Source organism: Lissotriton vulgaris, chromosome 4_1, assembly GCF_964263255.1.
Source record: "Lissotriton vulgaris chromosome 4_1, aLisVul1.2, whole genome shotgun sequence".
Lineage (NCBI taxonomy): Eukaryota > Metazoa > Chordata > Amphibia > Caudata > Salamandridae > Lissotriton > Lissotriton vulgaris.
The window spans coordinates 1,935,621,270-1,935,637,796 of NC_141691.1; positions in this window are offsets into that span (position 1 = coordinate 1,935,621,270).

The window sequence follows — 16,527 nt, forward strand, 5'->3', positions numbered from 1 at the left end:
CTGTGGGGGTAATCAGTCATTTGGGTGGGGACAGGACCCAGCTTATTCAGATGTAAGAATGAGCTCCCTCTTTCCCTTCCTATTCAGGAAGACAATCAGAATGCAGATGAATGAAGATGAGGCGTCTGTCACACCCATAATTCCTGTCTTTTGCGGCTGTCTATAGGGAATGCACAAATGTTAACTGTCACCCAGCCCAGATGGGTTTTGGACCCAGGCTACAGGTACACAGAGCTAAGAGAAGAGCAGAGAAATTACCATTTTCTAAAAATAGCATTTCTAAAATAGTAATGTCAAATCTCACTTCAACACTAAAGATCCCATTACCATTCCAAAGATATGAAACATGATTTTCCTACTCCTTTCTAATCAGTAATTACAGCGTAATAGTTGTTTAAGAAATTCTGAAGGCCAGCCTATGAGAGAAGCAGGCCTCAGAGTAGTGAAACACAAAGGTAGCTGTTTGTAACTACCAGCACATGTTAAACTTAAAGGTACATAACCTACCTTTTAGTTACACAACACCCTGTCCATAGGGAAACCTAGGGCCTATTTTAGGGTTGACATGTCTGTAATGAAATGGGAGTTTAAGGCTAAACAATTGGTTTTAAATCTCACATCAAAGTGGCAGTAACCTGCACACACAGGCCCTGCAATAACAGGCCTGAGACATGTTTTAAAGGATACTTGTGTGGGTGGTACAACCAGTTCTGCAGGCCCACTGGCAGCATTTAGATGACAGTCCCTAGGTTTATAGTATTTCACTTTATAAGGGATTTATAAGTAAAGTAAATATGCCAGTCAGGGATATACCAATGTCACCATGTTCAGGTGAGAAGCACATGCACGTTTGCACTGGTTGGTAGTGGTAAAGTTCTCAAAATCCTAAGGCCAACAAAAATACACAGCTAAAAGTAGAGGTAAGCAGGCAGAAAGTTGGGGAAGACCCCACCTAAGGATGACACGTCTTACAATGGGTGTAAAGGGAGCAAATGAAAGGGGGGTGTTAATTATCACAGGGTATGGAATGGTGCTTGCCAGGTAGCATGGAGTTAGCACAAACAAGGACAGTAAATGCAGTGCTGCAGGTGAGGGAAAAACCCCTAAACCCTCAGTTCTGGACCTGAGTCCGACTATAAACTAACCCTGGGCGTAGTTCGCATAGCCGCACTCCACGGAGCTACGCGAAGATGCACATACACTCCGCGAACTACGCATAGCTCCGCGAGCATGCGTAGTAGCTTGCTTGACCCGTTCGCGAGCCATTTTTCGTCTTCGGGAGCGCCGTGGAACTCTGGAACCTGCTCGACACTACATCTCGAGACGTCGCCTTCCTCACGGAAACATCGATGAACGCCTCCTCAGCGCCCGACATCGCCGTCGCCATCCCGGACGGATACAAGATCACCCGGAGAGAATGCGTCAACGAGACAGGAGGAGGCATCGCCATCGTCCACAAGAACACCATCCGCATCACGACCAACTCAGACGACACCCTCACAGCCGCTTAACATCTTCACTTCCAGATACACACCGACCCCAAGACCACACTCAGAGGCACCCTCATCTACAGACCCCCAGGACCTCGCACATAATTCAGTGAAGACATCTTAGACTTCATCAGCCCGCACGCCCTCGCCTCTGCTGACTACATCCTCCTAGGGGACCTCAACTTCCACCTGGATAACAACAACGACAACACCACCACCACCCTGCTGGACAACCTCGCCAACCTCGGACTCATGCAACTGGTGAACACCCCCACCCACTACGCCGGACACACGCTTGACCCAGTCTTCTCCTCCAGCAAGTACATCTCCTTCAGCCACTCCACCAGACTCCACTGGACAGACCACAGCTGCGTCCACTTCAGCTTCAGAAAGACCACGACTCACCACCACCCGCAACAGGTTCCCCGCAGGAACTGGAACAAGATCATCACCGACCAGCTCACCACTTCACTGAGCCAGAACCCTCCCGCCAGCTCAACGGACCCCAACCAAGCAGCCAACAACCTCACACAGTGGATCACCAATTGCGCTCGCCCAACCAGCCTCGACCACTCGCAGTCCGGCTTCCGCGCCAACCACAGCACCGAGACCGCCCTCATCGCAGCCACTGATGACATCCGAGCCCTGCTCGACAACTGGGAAACAGCGGCCCTCATCCTCCTGGACCTCTCCGCAGCATTCGATACGGTCTGCCACCGCACCCTAGTGCAGCGCCTCAGCAACATCGGAATCCAAGAGAAGGCACTGGAGTGGATCATCTTGTTCCTCATCGGAAGAACCCAGAGAGTACGCCTCCCCCCGTACAGATCCAAGGCCACCAAAGTCATATGGGGCGTACCACAAGGATCATCACTCAGCCCCACCCTCTTCAACGTCTACATGAGCCCCCTCGCAGCCATCGTACGCCAAAGCAACCTCAACATCCTCTCCTATGCCGACGACACCCAGCTGATCCTCTCCCTCACCAACGACCCAGGAACCGCCAGAACCAACCTACACAAAGGGATGAAAGACGTAGTCGAGTGGATGAGGAACAGCCGCCTGAAACTGAACTCAGACAAGACGGAAGTCCTCATCCTTGGATCATCACCCTCCGCCTGGGACGACTCCTGGTGGCCCCATGCCAACCCTAAAATAGGCCCTAGGTTTCCCTATGGACAGCGCACCCAAACCAATGGACCTCACACGCAACCTGGGCTTCATCCTGGACTCCTCCCTCTCGATGACCAGACAAGTCAACGCCGTCTCATCATCATGCTTCAACATCCTACGCATGCTCCGAAAGATCTTCCGATGGCTCGCCACCGAAACCAGGAAGACGGTCACACAGGCGTCTCGTCACCAGCCGACTTGACTACGGAAACACCCTCTATACCGGAATCACAGCCAAACTCCAGAAAAGACTCCAACACATCCAGAACGCCTCCGCACAACTCATCTTGGACATCCCCCGACACAGCCACATCTCCGGACACGTGAGAGACCTTCACTGGCTCCCCGTCAGCAAGAGAATCACGTTCCAACTCCTCACCCACGCACACAAGGCCCTCCACGACCTGGGCCCCAGGTACCTCAACAACCGCCTGACCGTCTACACTCCCACCCGCCAGCTACGATCGACCAGCCATGCCCTCGCCGCCGTGCCACGCATCCGAAGATCCACCATGGGAGGAAGATCCTTCTCCTACCTGGCAACCTGGCAGCCAAGACTTGGAACTCCCTCCCCATCCACCTCCGCCTGACCCAAGACCACCTCTGCTTCAGGAAGCAACTCAAGACATGGCTGTTCGAGCAGTAGCGGACCCCCCTCCCCCAAGCACCTTGAGACCCTCTGGGTGAGTAGCGCGCTATACAAATATCCTGATTAATTGATTTATTGATTGCCTGCATGCTCTGGATGTGTAGCGTGCGAAGTTACCCATAAGGTTTGTCCCGCCCGCTCGCGTCCCCTTATTTCTGGTCACTACTAACGTGTTCGCGAGTTATTCTGTGCCAGATTGCAGTTTCTGCGTGTTCGGCAACTCGATCTTACCGACAAGCATCCTCGCGCACGCGAAAATGCTATTGAGCGCGCGAGAACTACGCTACGCAGCAGTTTGCGGAGTATTCAACAACTTCACGTTCTCCGCGGAGCGCGGAGTTTCCGAAACTCCGCAAACTCCGCGAACGGAGCGTAGTTCTTCGCCCAGGGTTACTATAAACAACAAGAAGTCCTGTGCATACGCATGTGAGTGGATGAAAAATATAAAACAGTTTCCGTTGGTCAAGCATGAAGACACTGGTGTCCTTTCTTTGAAATGTTGATTTTTAATGGTGTATTGCTTCGCAAGCCAGCCAACACCTGTTGTATCAATGGGGTGTAGAACCCTTGACTTCTTCAGGGCTATAACGGAGTAATATAAAACGTGGACCTCTGAACTGCTGATAATTCCGATCCAGTGGGTCCTAGTTTAACAGCGATGAAGTGCAAGTTCTTGTTTCGGTAGCAGTGTTAATATTATGACTAAGGTAATGTCATATAAGTCTCGGTAGTGAGTCTCTCTCCGGGCCATGTAAGGCGCATTCCTATCCCTTCTGAGTTTGAGTATGCCTCTTAATGGCTAATTCGATTAATACGGCACCATACACAGTGAAAAAGAGCTAGGGCGAGAATGCCTTGTTTCTCTGGTGTCTCCGGGACCGTGTTTTCACCGGATACTGATAGGTGTAAAGGGAGGCTTAGGGAAAATAAGCCTTTTGTTTCCTGGCTATTTGTAGCTACTTTGGCACCATCCCAGTGGAAGCAGTGAGCTGGTCCCAGAACCAGTTTGATGTAGTTGAGGAGGATAGGACTGCTCACTTCCCTAAATACACATGTGGCAGGCCCACAAGCCACTTCTAAGGGCATAAAGGCCGTACCATTTTGATTAGAAGAGTTTTGGGATTGTTTGCACTAAAGCAAACAGTATGCGCTGAGAAAGTGGGGATATTTGCCCATGGAGCTTTTTCATCATTGGTTAGAGAGTCTCAAGGACTCACTCCTCCGTCTGCATAATAAATCCTACACATGTTGTACCTTACCCACATCTATTAATAACACTGTTTAGACCTGTGGAAGAGGAGAAGTGGACTGTACCTGCGATTTGAAACGTGAAGACCTAGACCTGCTCCCACTGTACGCATTACTAACAAGTGGCTAACAAGGCTCACATGGGTGGCCTCCTGTGTAGCTGCAAAGTCACAATGAGCTACTAGATGGTTTTCGATGAAGTGCTCAGCTGATGAGCGCCAACTAGACCTGGACAAGTCCTTGCTTGTGACCTCAACCAATGTGAGACATGGCCTCTAAGTCTGGTTCCCGAGGTCCTGGGAGCCGCAGAAGCGACCAAGAGGAGCTACTCTAGTGATTGTGAAAAGGTGGGAACGCTTTTGGACTTTCAACACCTCCAGTGAGTCAGTCAGACCTCGTCTCAAAGATGTCCAATATCTAGGTAGAAATCTTGACTGGGCAAAGGCAAATAAGTATCTTCCTGACATGAGGGTTTTAGGAGCTGCAAATTTTAATTCCTCCACTCTGAGCTTGATCCACCAAAATCAGAGGCTTCAGCCACATCTCCTGTAATGGCTATCCGGCTTTCAGAGGACTTTGTTAGGTCCAGCTGGCAATTTTTCCATGCTGGAGGATTTTGACTTCTATTTCAGATGTAAGAAGGTAAGTCTTTGACAAGAACAACTTGATTGGTGTATCCTACCCGTTCTTCACTGTGGTGAGCTCCAAAGTATGCCTGGAGCACAGCCAACCACGCACTGTGATTGTTGCTTGGTGCCATACTTTTTTATGCTTTTTGATTTTTTTTTAATAACTTTATTTTTGAGTTTATCAAGACAGGCAGACAACATTACAGTACATCTAGATGTATCGCCCACTGCCCCCACCAAAATCCAACGACCACATGCAAGAGTCAAAACCTAAGGCCCCCGCCTGAAGATTCGATATTCCACGGACAATTACCCAGTACAGAAATGGAGTATCTGCCCCGATCTATGTATGCCTGTGGTGCTGTGGCCAACAATAAATGTGTCTACCCCAACCCACTCCGATCGAACCACCCCCCCTGTCCCCCCAATCCAACTCCGCCCTGACCCACCCCAAAACCCTGGAACCGGTGTACCACGAGCCATAAAACAAGGAAAAAGAAAAAATACCTTGGATTATCCATCTTGCGACCCTTCCACAGGAGTCGAAACCTCTGTGAGTCTGAGCAGTCACAGGTACTTAGGGTAAGTCACTTCATTAAATTCTTAAGACAGCAATGCGAGGAGCGGGCACCACATCTCCCGGAAGGAGGCTGTCGAGGCCGTGAGGGTGGCTTGTAAGCGCTCCATGCCAAAACATACCACAACCTATGCAACTACCCTGTATGCGATCGACTGGTCTTGGAGCCCCAGATAGATAAGATGTGATGTCAGCTGCACCCAGGGCGATCCCCATTTGTTTCCTCGTACAGATTTAAGTGGGAAGTTGAGTGCATTAGGTAAGCCCAGGAGAGTGCAAGCAGGAAATCGAGAAATCTCTGTTTCAAAGTAAGAATCTACATCTGTAAGGACTCCATCCCAGAACCCCTGCACCTCCCTGCACTCTCAAAGTAGGTGAGTCAAAGTGCCAATTTCCCCGCACCGCCTCCAACATTCAGAGCTGCGAGCTGGGTTAAATTGGTGCAAACGGGCCAGTGTCAGGTGCCAATAGGGGGCCACCTTGACCGCGGCTTCCCTGCTTCCAACATTCTGTGTAGAATGGTGAGCCCTATGATAAATCTGTTGCCATTCCGCTGGTGAAAGACTACGGCCCAGTTCCTCTTCCCATCGACTTTGGCCTGCTGACTTCTCCTACCATGCCGGGGGGAGCAGCATGGGGTACAATTCAGAGATCATTTTACGATCTGAGTGCTTGGACAGGCGCCATTTCGCGAAGGTCGTGAGTTTACGGCTAACGCCGGGGCGCACATCGGGATGGATTAGCCAGTGGCGGAGCTGAAAGTATTGATATCGTTTGGGGTCTTTAATTCCGTCCCAGTCTGGCAAAGCCGAAAAGGGAATGAAGCCCTGAAGGTCAAAAAGGTGACCCGCAGATCTGCAAGGCAAGTCTCGCCACTGAGGGAAAGCTCGTGCATCAGTACCGGGAGGGAAGTCCGGGTTATCAAAAAGAGGAGTGAGAGGTGAGGGGAAGGACGTGCGATTTCTCAGCAAAGCGAGTGAGTCCCAAACCGTCAACGCTGAACAAGTTATCAGAGATTTCTGTATTTACGAGGGGCGGTCAGTTTGTTTTAAAAAGGGAATCTCCACAGGGAGAGGCGTGCCGTGGCCCTATCCTGAAAAGCCATAGTTTTTTGGATTCTGGTCTGCTCCCTTCTACTAAATACCGGAGCTGGGCACAGACGTGACTCCCAGGCTCTCCACACAACTGGAGTCAAGCTATCCAGGCTGATGAAGGCTGATAGCCAGCAACCGGTCCTTGGATGCTTGATTCCGGTCTGGGAAAGACATAGCTTGGTAGTTCGAACTGGACTGTTCCCATGAGGCACAGGGTCAGAGCTGATTTCCATATAGCCAGTGTCTAACCTAGGGTGGTGTGGAGTGCAAGAAAACGATGGATTTAGGCCCAGATCCTTGTACTGGGGTGACTGTATGACATTGTTCTACATTCTGTCCATCAACTGTGTTTTTTGAAATTTTCACCCCGACGGTGCTGGGTATACTCAAACGTGAGTCCCAGGCTCTCCACACCACTGGAGTCAAGCTATCCAGGCTGATGAAGGCTGATAGCCAGAAACCGGTCCTTGGATGCTTGATTCCAGTCTGGGAAAGACATGGCTTGGTAGTTCGGACTGGACTGTTCCCATGAGGCACAGGGCCAGAGCTGATTTGCATATAGCCAGTGTCTAACCCAGGGTGGTGTGGAGTGCAAGAAAACGATGGATTTAGGCACAGATCCTTGTACAGGGGTGAATGTATGACATTGTTCTACATTCTGTCCATCAACTGTGTTTTTTGCAATTTTCACCCCGAGTGTGCTGGGTGTACTCAGACGTGAGTCCCAGGCTCTCCACACCACTGGAGTCAAGCTATCCAGGCTGATGAAGGCTGATAGCCAGAAACCGGTCCTTGGATGCTTGATTCCGGTCTGGGAAAGACATGGCTTGGTAGTTCGGACTGGACTGTTCCTATGAGGCACAGGGTCAGAGCTGATTTGCATATAGCCAGTGTCTAACCCAGGGTGGTGTGGAGTGCAAGAAAACGATGGATTTAGGCCCAGATCCTTGTACTGGTGTGAATGTATGATATTGTTCTACATTCTGTCCATCAACTGTGTTTTTTGCATTTTTCACCCTGAGTGTTCTGGGTATACTCAGACGTGAGTCCCAGGCTCTCCACACCACTGGAGTCAAGCTATCCAGGCTGATAAAGGCTGATAGCCAGAAACCAGTCCTTGGATGCTTTATTCCTGTCTGGGAAAGACATGGCTTGGTAGTTGGGACTGGACTGTTCCCATGAGGTACACGGTCAGAGCTGATTTGCATATAGCCAGTGTCTAACCCAGGGTGGTGTGGAGTGCAAGAAAACGATGGATTTAGGCCCAGATCCTTGTACTGGGGTGAATTAATTACATTGTTCTACATTCTGTCCATCAAGTGCGTTTTTTTCAATTTTCACCCCGAGTGTGCTGGGTATACTCAGACGAGAGTCCCAGGCTCTCCACACCACTGGAGTCAAGCTATCCAGGCTGATGAAGGCTGATAGCCAGAAACCGGTCCTTGGATGCTTGATTCCGGTCTGGGAAAGACATGGCTTGGTAGTTCGGACTGGACTGTTCCCATGAGGTACAGGGTCAGAGCTGATTTGCATATAGCCAGTGTCTAACCCAGGGTGGTGTGGAGTGCAAGAAAACGATGGATTTAGGCCCAGATCCTTGTACTGGGGTGATTGTATGACATTGTTCTACATTCTGTCCATCAACTGTGTTTTTTGCAATTTTCACCCCGAGTGTGCTGGGTATACTCAGACGTGAGTCCCAGGCTCTCCACACCACTAGAGTCAAGCTATCCAGGCTGATGAAGGCTGATAGCCAGAAACCGGTCCTTGGATGCTTGATTCCGGTCTGGGAAAGACATGGCTCGGTAGTTCGGACTGGACTGTTCCCATGAGGCACAGGGTCAGAGCTGATTTGCATATAGACAGAGTCTAACCCAGGGTGGTGTGGAGTGCAAGAAAACGATGGATTTAGGCTCAGATCCTTATAATGGGGTGAATGTATGACATTGTTCTACATTCTGTCCATCAACTGTGTTTTTTACAATTTTCACCCCGAGTGTGCTGGGTATACTCAGATGTGAGTCCCAGGCTCTCCACACCACTGGAGTCAAGCTATCCAGGCTGATGAAGGCTGATAGCCAGAAACCGGTCCTTGGATGCTTGATTCCGGTCTGGGAAAGACATGGCTTGGTAGTTCGGACTGGACTGTTCCCATGAGGCACAGGGTCAGAGCTGATTTGCATATAGCCAGTGTCTAACCCAGGGTGGTGTGGAGTGCAAGAAAACGATGGATTTAGGCACAGATCCTTGTACTGGGGTGAATGTATGACATTGTTCTACATTCTGTCCATCAACTGTGTTTTTTGCAATTTTCACCCCGAGTGTGCTGGGTGTACTCAGACGTGAGTCCCAGGCTCTCCACACCACTGGAGTCAAGCTATCCAGGCTGATAAAGGCTGATAGCCAGAAACCGGTCCTTGGATGCTTGATTCCGGTCTGGGAAAGACATGGCTTGGTAGTTGGGACTGGACTGTTCCCATGAGGTACAGGGTCAGAGCTGATTTGCATATAGCCAGTGTCTAACCCAGGGTGGTGTGGAGTGCAAGAAAACGATGGATTTAGGCCCAGATCCTTGTACTGGGGTGAATGAATGACATTGTTCTACATTCTGTCCATCAACTGTGTTTTTTTCAATTTTCACCCCGAGTGTGCTGGGTATACTCAGACGAGAGTCCCAGGCTCTCCACACCACTGGAGTCAAGCTATCCAGGCTGATGAAGGCTGATAGCCAGAAACCGGTCCTTGGATGCTTGATTCCGGTCTGGGAAAGACATGGCTTGGTAGTTCGGACTGGACTGTTCCCATGAGGTACAGGGTCAGAGCTGATTTGCATATAGCCAGTGTCTAACCCAGGGTGGTGTGGAGTGCAAGAAAACGATGGATTTAGGCCCAGATCCTTGTACTGGGGTGATTGTATGACATTGTTCTACATTCTGTCCATCAACTGTGTTTTTTGCAATTTTCACCCCGAGTGTGCTGGGTATACTCAGACGTGAGTCCCAGGCTCTCCACACCACTGGAGTCAAGCTATCCAGGCTGATGAAGGCTGATAGCCAGAAACCGGTCCTTGGATGCTTGATTCCGGACTGGGAAAGACATGGCTCGGTAGTTCGGACTGGACTGTTCCCATGAGGCACAGGGTCAGAGCTGATTTGCATATAGACAGTGTCTAACCCAGGGTGGTGTGGAGTGCAAGAAAACAATGGATTTAGGCTCAGATCCTTATACTGGGGTGAATGTATGACATTGTTCTACATTCTGTCCATCAACTGTGTTTTTTGCAATTTTCACCCCGAGTGTGCTGGGTATACTCAGACGTGAGTCCCAGGCTCTCCACACCACTGGAGTCAAGCTATCCAGGCTGATGAAGGCTGATAGCCAGAAACCGGTCCTTGAATGCTTGATTCCGGTCTGGGAAAGACATGGCTTGGTAGTTCGGACTGGACTGTTCCCATGAGGCACAGGGTCAGAGCTGATTTGCATATAGCCAGTGTCTAACCCAGGGTGGTGTGGAGTGCAAGAAAACGATGGATTTAGGCCCAGATCCTTGTACTGGGGTGGATGTAGGACATTGTTCTACATTCTGTCCATCAACTGTGTTTTTTGCAATTTTCACCCGAATGTGTGCTGGGTATACTCCGGCGAGAGTCCCAGGCTCTCAACACCACTGGAGTCAAGCTATCCAGGCTGATGAAGGCTGATAGCCAGAAACTGGTCCTTGGATGCTTGATTCCGATCTGGGAAAGACATGGCTTGGTAGTTCGGACTGGACTGTTCCTATGAGGTACAGGGTCAGAGCTGTTTGCATGGCTCACTGGTTAGAGGCGGCAGACCCGGGAGCAGAAGTCGGCCGGGACCAGGGTTCAATTCCCGACGCGGCAGGGCCGTGGACTTGGTCAGCGTACTCGATAATTCTCGATTCGGTGCCTACTCTAATCAGGGGTCCCACTCGGCAACTCTGGGCACTAGCTTGCCTAATCTCCACAACGGCCCCTCCAACGCCGGGGATGCTTGGCTCCACCCGCGATGCCTATACTACACAGTTCACAGATTATAAAAAGGCTATCCGCCTGAGGAAAGCCGATTTCTACGAAACGGCTATTTCAGAGGCGGCTAATCCGCAGAAAGAAATATTTAAAGTCCTGAATGATCTGCGGACAGTGAAAGGCCCAACCCCGACTTTCAATTTGAAGGACTGTCAAGATTTTCAGGCCTTCTTTTTGAATAAAATAAAGGATCTGATGGTAGAGATTAGCCAAACCTCCCATTTTCCCTGTTCTATTGAGCCTCCCCTCATATCCCCGAGATCAACACTGGGTACGTTAATAGACCTTCCAGCTCTCACAACGGAGTCGCTATTCACCATAATGAATCGGGTGAAATCAGGATCCCCAGCCGACCCTTGCCCGCCCAAAATTTTTAAATTGGGCTGGCCTGGCATGGAGGATAAAATTCTCAACCTGCTGAATCGCTCCTTGGCAGAGGGACGGGTTCCCCACAACTTTAAGGAAGCATGGGCGATCCCCCTTTTAAAGAAACCTGGTGCCGACCCAAAAGTTTTTAAGAACTTTAGGCCAATCTCGCAGCTACCCTTTCTCTCTAAAATTTTAGAGCAACATGTCCTGCACTCCCTCACTCATTTCGTAGAAAGCAACCTTCTTTTGGAGCCCAATCAGGCAGGGTTCAGAGCTCATCACAGCACCAAATTGGTGATGCTTTCGGTGTTGGATGATTTGAGACTGAAGGCTGACAAAAGAAATCCATGTGCCCTGGTCCTTCTGGACTTATCCGCGGCATTTGATACCGTAAACCATTGTCAACTATTGTCGCGGGTTAAGGATTTTGGGATCCAGGGTACGGCCCTGGCCTGGCTGACTTCTTTTCTAGAAGATCGCTCACAGCGAGTCCAACTATCTGACCTCGTGTCAAGTCCAGCCAAATTGACATGTGGGGTGCCTCAGGGTTCAGCTCTATCACCCCTGCTTTTTAATATATACCTACAGCCACTGATTGCAGCCCTAAATAAGTTGAACTGTAGGGTTTACAATTACGCGGATGACACACAAATTCTGATCCAGACTGAACACTCTTCGAACGCCTATTTGAGAATGCAAGACATTCTCAAATTTACGATTAATTGGATGTCGGATAATTGGTTGAAAATTAACCCAGACAAAACCGAAGTCTTGGCAGTCAACACAGCTACCGATCCATGGAACGATCGGTTCTGGCCAGTTGAATTGGGGCCATGTCCAGAACCTGCGGTAGCAGTAAAAAGTCTGGGAATCAAAATTGATGCTCTGCTGACCATGACACAGCAGGTGTCGGCAGTGGTGGGCACTTGTGTCGGTCTACTGCGCCAGCTTCGGAAATTCTCCTTATTGCTGTCCGTCTCCACCCTTAGGCTGGCTGTTTCTGCCTTAATTTTGGCACGGCTGGACTACGGTAACTCCTTGTATCTGGGCCTACCTAACAATCTTTTAGCCAGACTCCAAGTAGTGATGAACGATGCGGCCAGGCTGATTTTTAATAAGCCTCGGCGCACAAGGGCAACGCCTTTACTTCAGGATCTACACTGGCTGCCAATAGCTCAGAGAGTTAAATTCAAGAGTCTATGCATCGCTCATAAAGCGGTCCATGGCTCAGCCCCCGTCTATATCAAGGATCGACTGACTAAATATGTGCCAAATAGGACCCTTCGGTCTGCTGACGCGTGTAATTTGACATGCCCTAAGTTCAGTTTAGTATCCAAGGGTGGCAGAGCCTTTTCCAGCATGGCCCCCCCGAGTATGGAATTTGCTCCCAGTCAGATTGAGGAAAGAAACTAATCTCCTCATTTTTAGAAAGCACCTGAAGACGCTGCTCTTCTTGGAAGCTTGGGGTTCATCATAGTGGGAGGTTGCGTGTTCTTACCAGTGTTATGTGTCCATTGTGAGCGCTTAGATACCTCGGGGTGATACAGCGCTTTATAAAAGAATAATAACATAACATAACATAACCTTGGGGACTCCCAGCCGGGATCATCCCACAGGGAAAGCTGGGCGGGTTCCCCAGCGTTACACAGCGCCAGGAAACCTCCGGGTAATAGTGCGCTTTACAAGCTCAAACATAATAATAATAATAATATAGCCAGTGTCTAACCGAGGCTGGTGTGGAGTTCAAGAAAACAATGGATTTAGGCCCAGATCCTTGTACTGGGGTGAATGTATGACATTGTTCTACATTCTGTCCATCAATTGCTTTTTTTGCAATTTTCACCCCGAGTGTGGTGGGTATACTCAGACGTGAGTCCCACGCTCTCCACACCACTGGAGTCAAGCTATCCAGGCTGATGGAGGCTGATAGCCAGAAACCGGTCCTTGGATGCTTGATTCCGGTCTGGAAAAGACAGGGCTTGGTAGTTCGGACTGGACTGTTCCCATGAGGCACAGGGTCAGAGCTGATTTGCATATAGCAAGTGTCTAACCCAGGGTGGTGTGGAGTGCAAGAAAACGATGGATTTAGGCACAGATCCTTGTACTGGGGTGAATGTATGACATTGTTCTACATTCTGTCCATCAACTGTGTTTTTTGCAATTTTCACCCCGAGTGTGCTGGGTATACTCAGACGTGAGTCCCAGGCTCTCCACACCACTGGAGTCAAGCTATCCAGGCTGATGAAGGCTGATAGCCAGAAACCGGTCCTTGGATGCTTGATTCCGGTCTGGGAAAGACATGGCTTGGTAGTTCGGACTGGACTGTTCCCATGAGGTACAGGGTCAGAGCTGATTTGCATATAGCCAGTGTCTAACCCAGGGTGGTGTGGAGTGCAAGAAAACGATGGATTTAGGCCCAGATCCTTGTACTGGGGTGATTGTATGACATTGTTCTACATTCTGTCCATCAACTGTGTTTTTTGCAATTTTCACCCCGGGTGTGGTGGGTATACTCAGACGTGAGTCCCACGCTCTCCACACCACTGGAGTCAAGCTATCCAGGCTGATGGAGGCTGATAGCCAGAAACCGGTCCTTGGATGCTTGATTCCGGTCTGGAAAAGACAGGGCTTGGTAGTTCGGACTGGACTGTTCCCATGAGGCACAGGGTCAGAGCTGATTTGCATATAGCAAGTGTCTAACCCAGGGTGGTGTGGAGTGCAAGAAAACGATGGATTTAGGCACAGATCCTTGTACTGGGGTGAATGTATGACATTGTTCTACATTCTGTGCATCAACTGTGTTTTTTGCAATTTTCACCCCGAGTGTGCTGGGTATACTCAGACGTGAGTCCCAGGCTCTCCACACCACTGGAGTCAAGCTATCCAGGCTGATGAAGGCTGATAGCCAGAAACCGGTCCTTGGATGCTTGATTCCGGTCTGGGAAAGACATGGCTTGGTAGTTCGGACTGGACTGTTCCCATGAGGTACAGGGTCAGAGCTGATTTGCATATAGCCAGTGTCTAACCCATGGTGGTGTGGAGTGCAAGAAAACGATGGATTTAGGCCCAGATCCTTGTACTGGGGTGATTGTATGACATTGTTCTACATTCTGTCCATCAACTGTGTTTTTTGCAATTTTCACCCCGGGTGTGCTGGGTATACTCAGACGTGAGTCCCAGGCTCTCCACACCGCTGGAGTCAAGCTATCCAGGCTGATGAAGGCTGATAGCCAGAAACCGGTCTTTGGATGCTTGATTCCGGTCTGGGAAAGACATGGCTCGTTAGTTCGGACTGGACTGTTCCCATGAGGCACAGGGTCAGAGCTAATTTGCATATAGACAGTGTCTAACCAAGGGTGGTGTTGAGTGCAAGAAAAGGGTGGATTTAGGCTCAGATCCTTGTACTGGGGTGAATGTATGACATTGTTCTACATTCTGTCCATCAACTGTGTTTTTTACAATTTTCACCCCGAGTGTGCTGGGTATACTCAGACGTGAGTCCCAGGCTCTCCACACCACTAGAGTCAAGCTATCCAGGCTGATGAAGGCTGATAGCCAGAAACCGGTCCTTGAATGCTTGATTCCGGTCTGGGAAAGACATGGCTTGGTAGTTCGAACTGGACTGTTCCCATGAGGCACAGGGTCAGAGCTGATTTTCATATAGCCAGTGTGTAACCCAGGGTGGTGTGGAGTGCAAGAAAAAGATGGATTTAGGCCCAGATCCTTGTACTGTGGTGAATGTATGACATTGTTCTACATTCTGTCCATCAACTGTGTTTTTTGCAATTTTCACCCCAAGTGTGCTGGGTATACTCAGACGTGAGTCCCAGGCTCTCCACACCACTGCTGTGAAACTATCCAGGCTGATGAAGGCTGATAGCCAGAAACCGGTCCTTGGATGCTTGATTCCGCCTGGGAAAGACATGGCTTGGTAGTTCGGACTGGACTGTTCCCATGAGGCACAGGGTCAGAGCTGATTTGCATATAGCCAGTGTCTATCCCAGGGTGGTGTGGAGTGCAAGAAAACGATGGATTTAGGCCCAGATCCTTGCACTGTGGTGAATGTAGGACATTGTTCTACATTCTGTCCATCAACTGTGTTTTTTGCAATTTTTACCCCGAGTGTGCTGGGTATACTCAGGCGAGAGTCCCAGGCTCTCCACACCACTGGAGTCAAGCTATCCAGGCTGATGAAGGCTGATAGCCAGAAACTGGTCCTTGGATGCTTGATTCCGGTCTGGGAAAGACATGGCTTGGTAGTTCGGACTGGACTGTTCCCATGAGGTACAGGGTCAGAGCTGATTTGCATGGCTCACTGGTTAGAGGCAGCATACCCGGGAGCAGAAGTCGGCCGGGACCAGGGTTCAATTCCCGACGCGGCAGGGTCATGGACTTGGTCAGCGTACTCGATAATTCTCGCTTCGGTGCCTACTCTAATCAGGGGTCTGACTCGGCAACTCTGGGCACTAGCTTGCCTAATCTCCACAACGGCCCCTTCAACGCCGGGGATGCTTGGCTCCACCTTGGGGACTCCCAGCCTGGACCATCCCACAGGGAAAACCAGGACGGGTTCCCTAGCGTTACACAGCGCCAGGAAACCTCCAGGTAACAGTGTGCTTTACAAGCCCAAACATAATAATAATAATAATAATATAGCTAGTGTCTAACCCAGGGTGGTGTGGAGTGCAAGAAAACAATGGATTTAGGCCCAGATCCTTGTACTGGGGTGAATGTATGACATTGTTCTACATCACGGATACTCATAGTACGGCCCGCGGGCCGCTAGCGGCCCGGCAAGCCTTCCTTGGCGGCCCGCGGACCTTGCACACAACGTACCTGTGTTTTTTTGGTTTTTAAAAAGCGTCCGCAAACACCGCCGGTTGCAGCGGCGCGGACTCAGATCCAGGCTGAGCTGTTAATTAATTCCCTCTTTTGACCCCTGCCGCCTTCCAATTTGGACTCTTTCAGAAGCTGCCCCTGGTCGCCCGCCCCCTGTGGTGTGTACAGAAAGGTGACGGGACTAAGGGGGGCCGCCCTGTGGTGCCTGCCGCCTGCCAGCAAATGAGCTGTGAAAGGTGATAACACGCCACGCACAGCATCAAAGGATTACACTCGCGCACTTTCGGATTCTGAAATAACATCAACCCTTCGCAGCACTCAATGACTACACCAGTGCTGTGGTCAGAGATGGTCTATTATTCATTTCTTTTTGTATTGCGATTAAACCGCAGCCCCCAGGCACTTCCTGTTTG